Source organism: Cynocephalus volans, chromosome 14 (assembly GCF_027409185.1).
Source record: "Cynocephalus volans isolate mCynVol1 chromosome 14, mCynVol1.pri, whole genome shotgun sequence".
In the NCBI taxonomy this organism is placed as follows: domain Eukaryota; kingdom Metazoa; phylum Chordata; class Mammalia; order Dermoptera; family Cynocephalidae; genus Cynocephalus; species Cynocephalus volans.
Window position 1 is genome coordinate 61,663,955 of NC_084473.1, and position 16,335 is coordinate 61,680,289.

Here is a 16,335-nt window from a genome sequence, read left to right on the forward strand (position 1 = left end):
AGGGGAAAAGAGAGGTATTTCATCAGCCTGAACAGCCTTAACAGAGATGGGACTCTGTACCCAGAGAGGCCACGTGCCCAGGCTCAGATGCATGTGAGGATACAGGCTCCAGAGAGGCTCACTTGCGTCCAGTGCCTGCTTGGGCTTTTCTCCAAACAGTGGGACAGAAGAGAACCCACCTGGTTCCTCCTAATTGCATTTATTATAAAAGAGATGAGGTCAAGTTATAAGAAGTTGGCTTGAGAGAGAGCCTGGGAGTGAGGTTCCCATTTAACTCTTTTCTGACCAGCCCACTTGTTAACAGTCAGGATGATGCAAAGATCCTACCCTCTCTCCCCCCACTCCCTTTTTCTGGCTGGGCCCAGAGTAGTTAGAGGAAGAAGTCTGCAAGGCCAGATTATTTTTAGCCTTTGAGGCAGGCTGATTCACCCCTCTCTTCGCCCCTTCCTTTGAAATGTGGAGTCTTTTTCATTCCCCAGCCTGGGAAGCTGTCCTTGAGCAAAGCTTGCTCAAATCTGCTCTATCAGCAGGATGTCCGGCCAGTCAGGCCTGGAGGGTGGAGGTGGAGCTGACCTGCCCGGAGGAAGGGCTTCAAGGAACTTAAGTACTCGTGCTTCTGGCTGTCACGATTTGTCAGTCCACTTGTTCATCCAAGCGTCAGTATAGACAGGATTCTGTAGAACATTCCGAGGGGAGAGAGAGAATGACTCAGCAGGGTGTTATTTCCAAGAAAGGACTGATTACTCAGGTAAACACAGAAATACCCTTTCTATGATGAAAAATATGCCCCCCTCCCCAGTTTTACTTCCTTAAAAAAGAAGGGAGAGCGTATTTTAAAAAACTAACAAGAAATAATTTCAAACATATTGAAAAGCGCAGAGTACATTATAACTCATGAGTATGGACTCCTAACTCCCCGATTTAACTTTTAATCCCATTGAATTCCATTTTTTTTTAAAATTTAAGGATTAAAACATTAAAAATATCAGTCGAAGCCTCCCAGTGCTCTCCCTACTCTCCTACTCCGTCCAAGGGGCTGTGTATCTTTCTAGTCCTTTGCAAGTATTCTCAAAGCAGCAAGAGAAATAGAAACATGTTGTAAATTAGCTACTTCCATTAAAAACATTCCTTTAATTTTTTCTCTTCTCCGGTCAGCAATGTCATCATCTTCACCTTCGCCCGTCACCACCGTCATCGGTTTGCATAAAACATGTCTGTCCTCTATCCACCACAGATTGCAATACAGCTTCCAAGTCTGTTTCCAGGCTGTTGGTCTTGGAATGGGTGTGGAATGGGCCTTAAAAATCACAGCTGAGAAATGGAGATCCCAAGAGGGGAGGTGTCTGTACTTTGACGGTGCATATGCTCAGGTTCAGAAGCTGGGAGGGAGCTGTGCGACTCTCCCCAGAGACTTAGCACCCCTGGCACAGACGCTGGCACAGACAAGGTGCTCTGCAAGCTCTTATTGCATGATTGCCTTCGTTAATGAATGAATGAGCAGTCAAATTCCGCCCACAGTGCAATATTGTTATAGTGCCCTGAACTTTACCCTAACCAATGAAAATCTATTAGGAAGGGGTTCATCTTGTTACTTAAAATAATGAATGGCATATTTCACAAAACTTCCTAACTACAGAAGAGTCTGCTTGGAATCTTTAAAATAGGTTAGTTGGGCAGAAGGTTTTCAAGAGAAAGTGTTAGCTAGGAGCTATGAAACAAACACACCCAAAACTAAAGAAAGAAAAGTATTAGAACCTCAATTAAACAGTGTTTAGCATAGTCTGACAAAATGCCAAGAAGAGAATTAGTTGCCCTGGGATAGTACATCTTATTTATTTATTGAACATCTACTATGTACCAGGAAATAAAGAAGAATAGGATAAAATCACATCCCTAAAAGGAGTAAGGGAGAGCATACCTTTTGCCTGGTGTCACATTTGTGATCTTACTGGCTTGGCTGGGGGGCACGATTTGTGGCTGTAGAAGAGAGATTTTAAAAACCCCAGAGATGGTTGGGGCTCAAACACAGGTTTCAGTAACCTGGCTGTCAAGGGATGGCATCAATTTCTCCCTAAGAATCCAGGCTGGGCAGAGGGCCGGCCAGAGGGAGGCCTTGAGTGGTTGAGTGCAGAGCAGATAGATATCAGGACCACCTGGGGAGGGACTTCATGCTGGGACTCTTGGCTGGATGGTCATATGAGATCTAGCACTGAGTGGGTGCCAGGCACTGTATTACATATGTGTACTTACTAAATCCTTGTAACACACCTGTGAAGTAGGAGCTATTATATCCCCAGGCTTAGATGAAAAAACTAGGAGCAAAGCTTAAGTAACTTGTTCAGTGTCACACAGCTAAGGAAATGGTGGGGCCAAGGTTCTGTCCCAGGCAGGTGACTCCACAGCCCACGTCATTTATAAAAAAATTGATATATTTTACATATAGTAAAATTCATCCTTTTTAGTGATGTATAATTCCATGAGCATTGACAAATGCATATTGTTGTGTAAGCACCACCATAATCAAGATACAGAACAGCTCGATCACCCTCAAAAATTCCCTTGTGCCCCTCTGTAATCCATCCCTCCTTCCATTTGCTCCAGCCCTGGGCATCTGGTGATCCATTTTTGGTCTGTTTTGCCTTTTCTAAAATGTCATACATATGGAATCATACAAGGACTCTTCAAAAGGTTCACTAAAAGATTCATATTTTCTTTTGATTCTCTTTTCCCATGAAGTTTTTGTAGTACCTTCGTATAGCGTTTTGAGACTGGCTTCTTTTACCTAGCAAGATACATTTCAAACTCACTCTTCTCCTGTTGCTGCTTATATCTTTCATTTTCTAAAATTATTGCTGAGAAATATTATATTGTATGGTTGTACCACCATTTGTTTATCCATTTACTAGTTGAAGGACATTTGGGTTGTGCCCAGTTTGGGGGGATTATGAATACAGATTTTTGTGTGAATGTGAGTTTTCATTTCTCTTGGGTAAATACCTAGGAGTGGGGTTGTATAGCTCATGCATCTAACCAGGTTCTGAGATGTATAAGTAGATGCTCAAGACCCTAGTAGATGTTAACAACCTCCTGCTGCTGGGGGAAGGCATGGAGAAAAGGAGGTTTATTTAGTTTTTTTAAATTCACCCAATTCTAAAAAACTCTGAAATAATTTACTTTGTTCTAGTCTTCACATTTTAATATATCAAAAATGATAATTTCATAGTTACAACAGTTAAGTTTTAAGCTTAAAACATGATTCTTGATTTTTTTTTTTTTTTTTTTTTTTTTTACTATTTGTAATCTTAATTCTCTCACCCCAAACAAAACTCAACCTTTTCCCTTCATGACAGGTATATTTCTGGATGTTTTCTATGTCACTTTGAAAGCCATTATGGTCAGACCCAGGTACTCAAACAAAGGAAGGTGTAGATGAGGTTTTCTTTCCTTCCCCTCTTTAGAATTCTACTCTTCTCTCTCAGGCTTATTTTAACTCTAATCCCATCCTCTCCCACTTCCCCAGCCCCCTCCTGTATTCTCACCCATCATCTGCTTTGGAAGAGGGAGCTGGATTCTCCAGTTGAAGCCTCCTTGCTATATTTGGTTAAAATCGCTATATCGAGTTGAGGGCACTTAGACATCAGCTAAACCACGTCACCCCACTTTGTGTCCTGATGTGCGCATGTAAGAAGGGTGTGAAACATCCCACTTCTAATGAAACTGCTCTTCCATTTTTGCATGGTGAGTCAGTGGCCCTCCCACCCGATGAGTTCTAGTGAGTCAACAAAATGAAACAGGACTTGGTTGAAAGCATTCACCTGCCATGCCTATCCACTAGAGGTAGAGGGATCATTTTCTCCTACTTTGGGCTGCAGGTGTTGAGGACTTCTCTCAGATAATGCCCGACTGCTTACAATAGAAAGGTTCATGTCCAACACCAACATAAGCAAGGATTCCAGGAAGATCTCATTGTTATACCCTAGAGTCACTTTCAGAAGCCAAGTGATATCTTTTGAGATTCCTGAGTGCCTTAGCCTGGGTTCTCCTGAAAGAAGAGCTTGATAGGAAGGCTTATGTTTGAGTAGTATATTTAAGAGTGAAACAGGGAAGAGGGGAGAGCCAATTATAGGGAAGAAGAGATTTCTCTTCTCACTCATAGCTAGGTTTGCAGCTGAGGCACTTATAACAAAAGACAAATTAACAAGAGGAAAGCATACCAACTTATTTAATATAAGTTGTATGTGACATGGGAGCCTTCAGAAATGAAGAACCCAGAGAAAAAGGGAAACCTGTGTGATTTTATGTTTAGGTTTGATGAAGAGTGGACAGTCATAGAGAAGTATAATTGGACAAAGGGGGTATGATCTAATGGTAATAAACTGGGGGACGGGGGCTTAGCAAGGCCTGTTTGTTGCAATTCTTCTCTGTGTCCCTGTGTCTTCAGAGATAATGACATTCCTTTCCTCCAGGTACAGGAAAGGAACCTCTCAAATGAGGATCTGATGGCCTATTCCAGGGGAAAGTCAGGGAATTCTTTGGACTGCTTCAGGAGAGAAGGGCAGGAGAAGGGCAGAAGACCTTCCTGATTCTGCAGTTTTCTTGCTGGCTCACAGTGGGGCACCTATATCAAGGTGTCATACTTTGGGTAACACGTCCTGAACCCCATCATGGTAAAAGGATGAGTTATTGAGTTGGCCACCACTATGCAGGACCTTTCAAGAAGCTTTATAAATGCACCTCAGGAACATCCTAGGGTAGGGGACAGGGAATGGGGGAGCATTTATCCTTCTGCTCCCCGCCCCCAGTGGGCAAGGATCGCCCCATGGGCGTCAATGCCCTGTACTTGCCAGGTCTGTGGCAGAGTCAGGGGAAAGCCAGGGCTATGATCCCTACAAAGGCCCATTGGCTACACAGTATCACTTCAACAACTGCTGGTGTCTTGTTGAGCAAATGGCAAAACTATTTGGAACCTCCTGGGACTTGGATCCTGCCATTTTCTTCCTATAGCCCTGGCTGTAAAACTCTAAGTGCCCCACTGTGAGCCAGCAAGAGTGGTGGCTGTGGAATTTCTATTTGGGAGAGGCCTAGGCACAGTCATCTGGTTGGGGCTTGAGTAGGTCTTGAAAGGTGTTTGCAGAGCAGATATTGTTTTTATTTTAGGTTGTGTGGGTATTTGGGGCATGCCAAAGGAGAGTGAGGCGCTGTTAGCTCTGGACACAGCCACCAAGGATAAGGTCCTTCTTGAGCAAGTTCTGCCCATGGTAGTCCAGAGAGATCCATGCCTGATTGCTCTTTACAAAACTGGGCAGAGTATTGGCTGGGCTCTTTCACTTTCTCATCCAGTGTGCCAGTCTGGCCTGCCCACTCCCTCACTGGGGAGAAGTGTGAGCAAAAAAAAAATCCTCTCCCAGCACAGGACCTATATGTGAGGTCTCGGCTGCCAAGCCTTTGGGGAAATCTTCAACCCCCAAAGTCTGTGTTCCAGACCATGCCATCCAAACACAACAGTGAGCGCTGGCGATTACACAGTGTCTTCTGGTGCCAAGTTTTCAGAGAAGGGAGCCATGGTGGTCACATGCTTCTTCTTACTCAATCAGCCCTCTCAGACCTGAAGGAAAGGTGACCTGTTCAGTGTGTGACCTGTGTGCAGAATGCATGTCTTGGCTTGAAAACAGTCGCGAATTGCCAAGTATCTATATTCCTCAGCGATTGTCTCTTAAACCTTGGTTTCGCTCTTGGTAAACATCTCTTTTTTCAGTGGCCCCCTTTAACTCCCCAATTGTTTTGACCCAAGGAAAGTGGGGCAGGTAGATTGTGCAGAAATCACCTGGAATCCCCTTGTTTCATGGCTTTGCTCCCACGCTTCTCCCCTTCCTTTCTCCCTCTGTCCTTGCTTCTAGCCAGCAAACTCCCTCTATCCTTTAAGCCTCACTTTCTCCAGGTGGTCCATCTACTCCCATTACCACAAATTGCACTTGTACCCTGTGTCCCCCACCCAATTATCCCCAACCTCCCTCTCCCTCCCCCTTTCCCCCCTCACTCCACTTTGTAGCCCAAGGAATGTTCTCTCCCTCTGCAAGTCCAATGCACTACTGTGGTCTTTCTTTCCTTCCTTCTTTCTCTCTTAGCTCCCACATATGAGTGAGTACATGTGGTTATTTATCCCAGAAGAATATGATTTGCTGCTTGTCCTTGTGGAGCTCATGATCCAATAGGGAAATGCACATGAACACAACCATGTGTCTTAAGTTAGGTGCCCCCAGAAACTGACCTGAAGACAAGGATCTGAGTGCTATTAGTTTGTTTGGTAGATAACCCCAGGAAGCACAGATAAGTGGGTGGAGAAGTGAGACAATACATCATACACTGATGAGCAGGTTACCACTGTGGGTACCTGGGGCTCAGCCCTGCTGGGGACCTTTGGAGACTGTAGAGAACAAACTTTAGAGCTGTCCCCCTCTCCCAAGAACAAGAAAGTTGGGGTATTTTTCACCATCTCCTGTTACTCATTGCTTGAGGGGTGCTCCCAAAAGCTTTCCTCTTTGTGCTTCCAGCTGTCCAGAGGCAGCCAAAGAATGTTCTTAAGCCAAGAGTCAAAGTTGCTTGCAGGAGAAAGCCTGGGGTTAGGGTTATAGTCCCCACTGGACCATGTGCTGGGGATCTATGCGGGAGGCATCGACTATGAAAGCACTTGCTATGAGTTATTCCTGTTATCAGTAAGACGTGATGAAGAGAAAGGATCAACTTCCTCAAGATTGTTCAAGGGGAAGGTTAGGTATGGGGACATGTGCTTCTGGAGACAGCCCTGCTGCCTCTGTTTTTTTTGGTGAACTTGTTAGGATGTGGCAGCTCCCAAATTGCAGCATCTACCAAGCCCTTCTGGCCCTGAAGGTCAGCTCTAGAAAGGCAGAGACCACTGCTTGAGCTTCTGGGGAGAAAGGTTGCACCCCGATTGTCTCGCCAGGAGGTTGCAACCCTGCTACGTTAGCAGCAGTGCACAGCTGGGGGCAGGAAAGAGCAGCCTCACAGATTCAAAAAGGATAGTGCTGTTTCCTGTAACTCGCTCACTTTTAAAAACTTGAAATAACAGTGGCAAAGGGAAAAAAATGTGCAAAAAGCACAGCAAATTAGGGGAAAGTGTTGCCTGTGTATATTCCTAATTGAGGTCTGCCTTTCCTCTGTCATGATTGCCGCCAGGACCTAAGGTTGAGAGGAAATGGGATTGCAAGTAGAGTTGTAGAGAATTCAAGCAGTATTCCTATTCCACTGGGAGTTTTAGTGGGCTCACTGGGTCTCACAGCAAGTCTGGCTCCTAGGCATAGCCAGACTAGGAGGTGCAAGACAAACTGACTTAAAGGTGCTTGTAGGACACCCCCGACAATTGTTTGCACCCAATACTCACCCTACCTCATATCACTCCTGGTCTATTTAAAGCTGTCATAGTAATTTCATACCTCAGGTTTTGATTTTTTTTTATATTCATCTTTGCTTCTGTCAGAGTGTAGACTGGATTGGGTAGCGTCTCCCCAAAATTCATGTCCACACAGAACCTCAGAATGTGCCCTTACTTGGAAATAGGGTCTTTGCAGATGTAATTAGTCAAGATGAGGTCATACTGGGTTAAGGTGGTCCTAAATCAGTATGCCTGGTGTCCAATAAGAAGAGGGAAATTTAGACACAGAGATGCAGTTACACAGGGAGGAAGGCCATGTGAAGGTGGAGGCAGAGAGTGGAGTGGCACCACTGTAAGCCAAGGAATGCCAAGGACTGCTGGCAGCCATTGGAAGCTGGGAAGAGGCAAAGGAAGATTCTTCCCTGGTACCCCCAGAGGGAGCATGGCTCTGCCGATACCTTGCTTCTGACTTGTAGCCCTCAGAACTGTGAGACAATAGGCTTCTGTTGTTTTAGGCCACCCAGTTTCTGGTACTTAGTTATGGCAGCCCTAGGAGACTAAGACAGAGTGTAAGCCCCCTGAGGGCAGGGACAATGTCTTACTCATCCTATGTCTCCCTACAGCGATTAGTTCAAAACATTTTGGTTGACTCAAGACGTTAAAGGGAGCTTCTTGAAAATTCTATGTGACTGGAAGGTACGGCCCTTTCTAGCCTGATTGCTGTGATAACCGTCAAAATTAGGTTATCAGAGTTTGAAAGCAGGGCCCAGGGGTTTGGGTCCCTGGGCAATTGCCTCTTGGGAGGACAGGACAGTGCTAGGGAAGGGAAATACTCAAGAGGGGGTTCATGGTGAGCCCCAACCTCTTCCATCTGCTTCCCACTTTCGACTCTAGCTGGCCTGGTTTCTGAGCCCTCACATCTAATTATGTGGGTTCAAAAAGGCTCAGACACTCCTTCTGATAGTGGAGCAAATCCTCAGAATCCAAGGTCCTGACCGTGGACTCCCCCAGCGGGCCCCAGAGGGATGAGTGTCATCAGGGGTGGGGAAAGGGGTTGGCAGTTTGGGGTTGCAGTCAACATTAGCCAATAGCTCATTATTCTCTTTCATCCTTCTGTGAAAGAGGATCAGAAGCTCAGGGCATGGCTCTAATGAAGTTCCTGGCAGCTCTGTTTATAGCAGCAAGATTTTGGAAATGACCCAAATGTCTGACAATAGATGATTGGTTGACAGAGTATGGTTTAGCCAGACGTTGGAATTTTATTCAGCCATTAAAAATGAGGTCGCGGATGATTGTTTATTGGCATGATAAAAGGATATCATCTATGGAAAACACATATACATTTTACATATATGATATGTATAAGATATATGTATGCATGCATAGGAAAAGATCTACAAGGAAATAGACCAAGGTTTTAACAGGGGTTTTCTCTGGTTAGATAATGGATGATTTTTTTCCCCAGGCAATGGGCACTTAATTTTTTGTAATATAAAATTGAATTTTTAATTTTAAAAAATGCTCCTGCAGTATTCTATAGGTTGTAACATGAGTTTCCTCCCTCCTTTTTCTCCTATCAGAACTCACTTTTCTGCATTTTTTGGGCATAGGATTGAGCTTCCTCTCTTAATGTGTCAACAGAGAGCCATAGCAGCAGCCCAGAGAAAGCTTTCTTACTGTCAGGGAAGATGAGAGGTTTGCCAGCAGCTTCTGGCAGCCCCCTGGGCATCACCTCTTTGGCTTCAGGCAGCTGAGGTCACCTGCCAGGGTCTCCTTCTTTCCCTGCCCTTCCTTCTGTGCAGGGCTTCCCTGACTTCTCACCCCACCATATAACCTTGTGTCAGTCACTAATTCTTGGTATTAAATCTTGCTTGAAATACCAAACCCTATCCTGTGTCTCTAAATATTGATTCTAAAAAGCTATACTGTTTTACTTCAGTTTAACTCCACTGACACTTATTTTATCGTGTACTTTGCCAGGCACTGAGTCGTCGTGGAGCAATGATCACCAAGACAAGAGTCTACCATCAAGAAGGGATTGTAGCTGAAGGTGCACCTATGAGGTGCCAAGCACTTTGCTGAGGACTTTATATATATATCTCCACTTTTAATTTCCTCTATACAGATCTTTGAGTGTTAATATTTTTATGGTACAGATGAAAAATTGAGGTTTAGAGAGGACTCACTACTTGTTTAAATAGTGAGGCAGGGATTTAGGTCTAATTCTGTCTGACTCTGCTACTACTACTATCAGTCTTCCTCTTCCTCTAAGTAATTTCCATTACATTGTGCTCAGCAATATGTAATCGTTTACTTCGCTATTCCTTATTGTGAACAACTAGGTACTTTTAAATATTTCCACTGTTATGAGAAGACACTGCTATACTTATGTATATAGATATTGCTGATGTTTTTAAAAAGTCTTACATATACACATTATGTGTACAAGTACGTGAGAAGAAAGACTGGAAGAAAATACAGTAAATATTTAACAACAGTCATACATAGGGAATGGGCTTGGGCATGGGAGGCATGAGGAAAAGAACTTTTACTTTAAAAAAACATACTTTTTTTTTTTAGAGCACTTTTAGGTTCACAGCAAAATTGAACAAAAGGTACAGAGATTTCCCATGTACTCCTTGTTCCCACATATGCATGGCTTCCCCTACTATCAAAATCCTGCACCAGAGGATACATTGGTTAAATTGATGAATCTACATTGACACATCATTATCACCTAAAGTCCATAGTTTACACTATGGCTCACACTTGTGTTGTAATTCGTGTTCCAAATTCTATGGATTTGGACAAATGTACCATGACATGAATCTACCATTATGACATCATGTAGGATAGTTTTACTGCCCTAAAATTCCTCTCTGCTCTGCCCATTCATCCCTCTCTCCCCCTACCCCTGGCAACCACTGATCTTTTTACTGTCTCCATAGTTTTGCATTTTCTAGAATGTCATATAGTTGGGATCATACAGTGTGTAGCTTTTCAGATTGGCTTTGTTCACTTAGTAGTAAGCATTTAAGGTTCCTCCACATCTTTCATGGCTGATAGCTCATTTGTTTTCAGTGCTGAATAACAGTCCATTGTCTGGATGTACCACAGTTTATCCATTTACCTACTGAAGGACATATTGGTTACTTTTAGGTTTTGACAATTATAAAGCTGTTATAAACATTCATGTACAGGTTTTTGTGTGGACATTTGGGTAAATACCGTGGAGCACAATTGCTGGATTTTATGGTAAGAGTATGTTTAGTTTTGTATAAAAACACCAAACTGTCTATCAAAGTGGCCGTACCATTTTGCATCCCTGCACTCAATGAATGAGTGCTCCTGTTGCTCCATATCCTTGCCAGCATTTGGTGGTGTTAGTGTTTTGGTTTTTGACCATTCCACTAGACGTGTAGTGGTATCTCATTGCTGTTTTAATTTGCAATTCCCTAAGGCACATGATGCTGAACGTCTTTTTAGATGCTTACTTTTCATCTACTTTGTATCCTTCTTATTCTTCATCTACTTTGTATATCTTCTTTGTTGGGTTGTCTGTTTTGGTTGTTTGCTCATTTTTTGAATCGGGTTGTAATCGTGTTATTTGTTTTCTTATTGTTGACTTTAAAGAGTTCTTTGTATATTTTTGATATACAAAGTCCTTTATCAGATGTGCCTTCTGCCAATAATTTCTCGCAGCCTGTGGCTTGTCTCCTCATTCTCTTGAGAACTTTTGCTTTTTACTTCACATGTTTCAGTATTGTTTGATTTTTCTCCCAAAGAGCATACAGTGCTTTTTGTGATTGCTGTCCAAGACATTCAGAAGCATACAAATAAACAAGGATTCATCAGCACTGTAACTGCTTTTAGAAGGATTCCTAGCGAAAAAAAAAAAAAAAAAGATTTCCCCCAACCAGAGAGCTCATGTTCTCTCCTGGCCTTGCCAAGAAGAGAGAACAGCAAGCATAATAAATATCTCCCACTGGATGTAACGAACTTTTTAATAGCTTGTGTGTGGTTTTGACTATGTCATGCATTTCAAAGTTTAATAAGTATATTATACATTTATATGTCTGATAGGGGCTTGGGTAAACAGGAGAATTTCTGCCTCCCTCAAAAGAAATTCTAATGAATTGAATTCCCTTTGGCTAGAAGAAAAAACTGGAGCCAGCTATCTCAACTGAGTTAAAAAAAGAGAACATACTTGAGACCAGAAAAAGACGTTTGACAGAGGATAGACTTCTTCAGCTTATGGACTTCTTATACAAGTATAGGAAGTCCTTATATTTCTTATACTGGCCCTTATAGAAATAGGCTTCACACTTATGGTCGAAGACCTCAAGGGTCCCAGGCCAGCCCCACCATAAACTGACTGTAATTTGAGCAAGATGCTTAGTTTTTTCGAGCCACAGTTTCCTCATTTGGGAAATCCAGATTATAATAATAATAGTGACCGTCTCATAGGGTTGCTACTAAGTGCTTGTTCCTGCAAGCTATTCAAGTATTCTGTAAGTATTTTGCCAGTTGTATTTGAATGCCTACTGTGTGCTGAGCAATGGATACACAGAGAACAATGGGTATATAAAATGGGTATATTATTATATAAATAATAACATTATTATTGTACAAAATAATTCTTGGTGCTTATCCTCAAGAAACTTACACGCAATGTGAAAAGACAGATATGTGAAAGAATAATTCCAATACTGTTGCTCTGGAACTCATACCAGGTAATTTACCACTTAACAATATATGGTCATGTGTATTGTTCATTATTATAAGAATTTTCTTCTCATCTTCCAAAGTAGATTGCAGGCTCCTTGAGGGCAGGGCCCATATCTTCTCTTTCCTCGCATAGCAACTTATATGGAGTTGAGAAAATCTTATCTATTACCGTTTATGGAGGGCTCCCTGTGGTCTAAGCTCTGAGTTAAGATCTTTTAGACATCTTATGTAATATTTGAAATAATGCTATGATGTAGTTAATATTATAATTTCAATTTTACAAATGAGGAAACTGAGGCACAGAGCAGTTGAATAACTTTCATGAAGTCTCTAAGTTGTTGAGTGGTGGAATCAAAATTAGAACCTGGATTTATCTCACTTCAAAGCCCATATTCTTAACTACTATGACTAGTTGCTAAACTAATCTCAGGGTTTAAAGTAGAGTACTTAGTGTTGAGTTTAAGAGGAGATATGAGGTAAGGTATTAGCACCAAGAGGTAAGAGGGAGCCTTTGGGCTCTTGTAATGGCCCTGGAGGATATTCCTGTAGTTGGGGACCACATGCATTTTTGTGTTTCTGCACTGTGAGAACAAAGATAATTTTCTGGCTCTGATTTAGCAGTCAACTAAAGATCCCTGTGGGTTCCACATGTGAGGACAGGTCAGTCTGGATGGGGAACCAATGTGCCCACAGGGTAGTGTACAAGGTAGAGGTCAAGGGACCAGGGAGATGCAGGGATGGGGGTCACCTGGAATACTGCTTATTATACAAGGAGTGAGTGATGGAGAAGAGAGGAAAGCAGAAGCTGGGAAGGGGAGACACTGGGAGAAACAAGGACAAACCAGGAGGCAAATGGAGCCTTGCATTGAATGGTTGAGGTCTTCATTGTTCTTGCCCTTTTAAGTGAATGTAATTAACTCTGTTGGTCAGAATCCAGCAGGAAGCAGACAGAACACTGGAGGACAGTCAAAGAGAGCTTAATAAGGGGACTATTTGCAAAAAGTAAGGGACATCAACACAGATGGTGAAGTACCCTAGGGCCGACAGTAGGGGCGTATGCAACCACCCCTGGGGCTGAAGGATAAGGAGTAAACAGCAGACACTGGAACCCCTTGAGAGCTTTAGGTATAGGACAATCCCCCTAACAAGAGATGTGGTCTTTGTTGAGGAACACAGATACTGCCAACCTGCAGCTTGGTAGGAGCTAAAACAGGGAATAAATACTCCAAGTTCTCTCTCTTTCACTCTCTGATTTCCTGCCACTCACATAGGTTTCACCTAATAACCAGATGCTAAAGAGCAAGGGAAGCAGCTCATGTTATCCACAGGGGTCAGCAATCTGGACACAGAGCAGAGAAAGATGGATCTGGAGGGGCCAGGGGAGAATACCCAGTGCATTTATCCACAGAAGTGCTTGGAAACTGCTATAAACACAACTCAAGAGGCTATCACTAGGGAAGTGTCTAAATAAACTGTGATGTGTCCATGATAAGAATACTATGCAGCAGTCGAAAAGATAGCATAGATCGATGAGTATTGGTGTGGAAAGATCGCTGAGACCTGTTATTGAGTGGTGATGCAAATTGCAGAAATATGCCTAGAGTAGGACGGCATATTTATAGCACATACACACACACTTACCCAGGCACACACCACACACACTCACAACACTCTCAGACACACACATTCACAACACTCAGACACACATATGCACACACATGCTCACACACATGCACACACTACACACACATACAAACTACCATACATCTGTTAAATGTCCTGAGTCAATTATGGTATTTTGTGTATATGTATATGTTCATGTACGTAAAGTCTGTAATGGTATACATCAAACTGGTAATAGTGGTTTGTTCTGGGGAGGTGGGGGAGGCTGGAGATTGGGGGTGGTGGTCAAAGGACACTTCAGTTGTGGTAGACACTGATGGATGCCTAATAGCAACCATTCTCCACCTGCCCCTTCTTTAATGCTAAGAACTCAAATTTTGTTCAGACATCAAAGGGTAGCACTGTGCTCAGGGAAGTTAGGTCCAGGTGTGGAATAATGATTGGTTTGAGCCAAGGATGCTTAGCCCACTAGCCTTTGCCTATGATTTGTCTAGGGATAGGCATGTGACCTAGTCTGCTGTGACTTTTAGGAAGTTGTTATTTATTTATTTTTATCTAATAACAAAGGAGGGTATGGTGGATGAAGTTTTTCCTCTCCTCCTTCTTTCTGCCTTGGGATGATGTTGTTTGAAAATGTGATGCTTGGAGCTATGGCAACCATCCTGTGACCATGAGGGAAATGCCAGCAGAACTGTAGAGACATGGGCCCAGTGTCCTGACATCTTCTTGCCGTCCCAAAGGAGAAACTATTTTCCTCCAAACTTCTTGTCACCTGAGATATTTAAATGCCTTTATTACTTAAACCACTGTTAGCCAGGCATTCTGTTACAGTTAAGTACATCCTAACCAGTACAGTAGCTTAATCTGAAATGATGTAAGGATTCTCTCAGGAGAATTTACTCATGTATTGCTTGTGTAATGAAACTTATTTTTGGCAAAGCCCCTCAGGCATTTGCACTTCATCTCCAGGCTAACCTGATCCTCCTTCTGCTGACTCCCTGAGACCCTCTCTCTCCTGCATGGTCCTTATTTGCCTTGCCGCTGGCCTCTGGGCTGCCTGCTGAACTGCTCTGATGGATGACTCAGGTGGACAAGACTTTTGGAAGGTGCCCTCTATCCCTCCTGGGGCTGCTCCAGATACCTGGGGCTTCCCTTTCCACATTACTTTCTGCAGGCAGTGGCCTCCATTTGGTAAAAAAAGAGGTCTGGGGAGACTGGGGAGATACAGAGTGGGAGAAGCCAGGGGTTGAAGGCCTGAACCCAAGAGCCCCAGAGTCTGGTGGGATTCCTTTTGTTCTGCCCCTAGGCCTGGCATATGAATATTATAAAGAAGCTCATTCTAGGTTTATCCAGGGAAGTCTTGCATCTTCTGTGATTTCCTAAGATACTTTTAAATCACCAGCATTCACTGCCTCTACTGGTGGTCCTGTCCACCAGATTTTATCCCCACAGTGATGGGGACTTGTGAAAACATCCTAAAGAAGACAGTGAGTAGTTTGGGCAGGTTTGCATTTGCAGAAGGTAACCCTCACACAGGAAGACCATTGGGAGGCCCTTGTGATAGGCTGAGGGAGGGAAGCTGAGGATTTAGTTGGGGCACAGGATGGGGGTGAGGGGAGGGGACAGGTGTGAGTTCCCTTTTCCCTGCACTGTGGGCAATACTCTACTAATGGCAAGGAAAGTGTCCTGCATCCTTCAAAGCAAGGGCAGAGATCTTTTTGATGCTGTTTTCGAGGGTGTTTCAGGGAGCTCTTTGTAATCAGGGTTTCTTTTGTGGCATTTGGAAGTCAGTTCCAAGTTCATCATTTCTTTTTTTTTAAGTTTTACTTTTTAACTGTAACACAGTTGATTGTACATATCTGTGGGGTACAGAGTTGAATATCAGTACCTGTGTGCAATATGTGATACTCAAGTCAGGATAATTAGTATATTCAATATTATACAATAGTTTTTTTTTTTTTTACAATATTATGCAATAGTTTTTCGTGGCCCTTTACCAATTCCTCCCTTATTCTCTTTGTCCTCCACCTTTCCCACCTCTGGTAGCCTCAGTTCTGTTCTTTCCTTTTGAAAGTTCAATGTATTATTGTGATTGTTGTATCTTTCTTTCTTTTTTAAAAAAAGATTATTTATTTATTTTTTAGCTCCCACTTGTGAGTGTGATTGAAGACGTGTGGTATTTCTCTTTCTGTTCCTGGCTTATTTCCAAGATCATCGTTTCATTGGAGCAGGACTGGGCAGGAGCACGGGAGAACAAGACTTCTGTTGTTCCTTTGCCACACCGAGCTCTGCACCTTCACCTGTGAGTGGTACCTCCTTCCTCCAGCCCTTTCCACCTGCCCTCTTCCTATTCTCTCTTCCTCCCAAACCTGCAGGAGGCTGCATTCAGGTTGGTGGGAAAGGGTTACCTGTAGTTAAAAACTTAGGTGGGAGAGTAGGAAGGAGAAAGTGAGAAAAAGCAAATTTATGCCTCAAATGCTCAGCTGCTTTATTATGCATGCTTCCCTTTTTCTCATTGTTTTTTGGAAAGGCTGAAAATAAACACTTTTGTAATACTGACTTGTAATTCACACTTTCCCAACAAGTTACTCAAA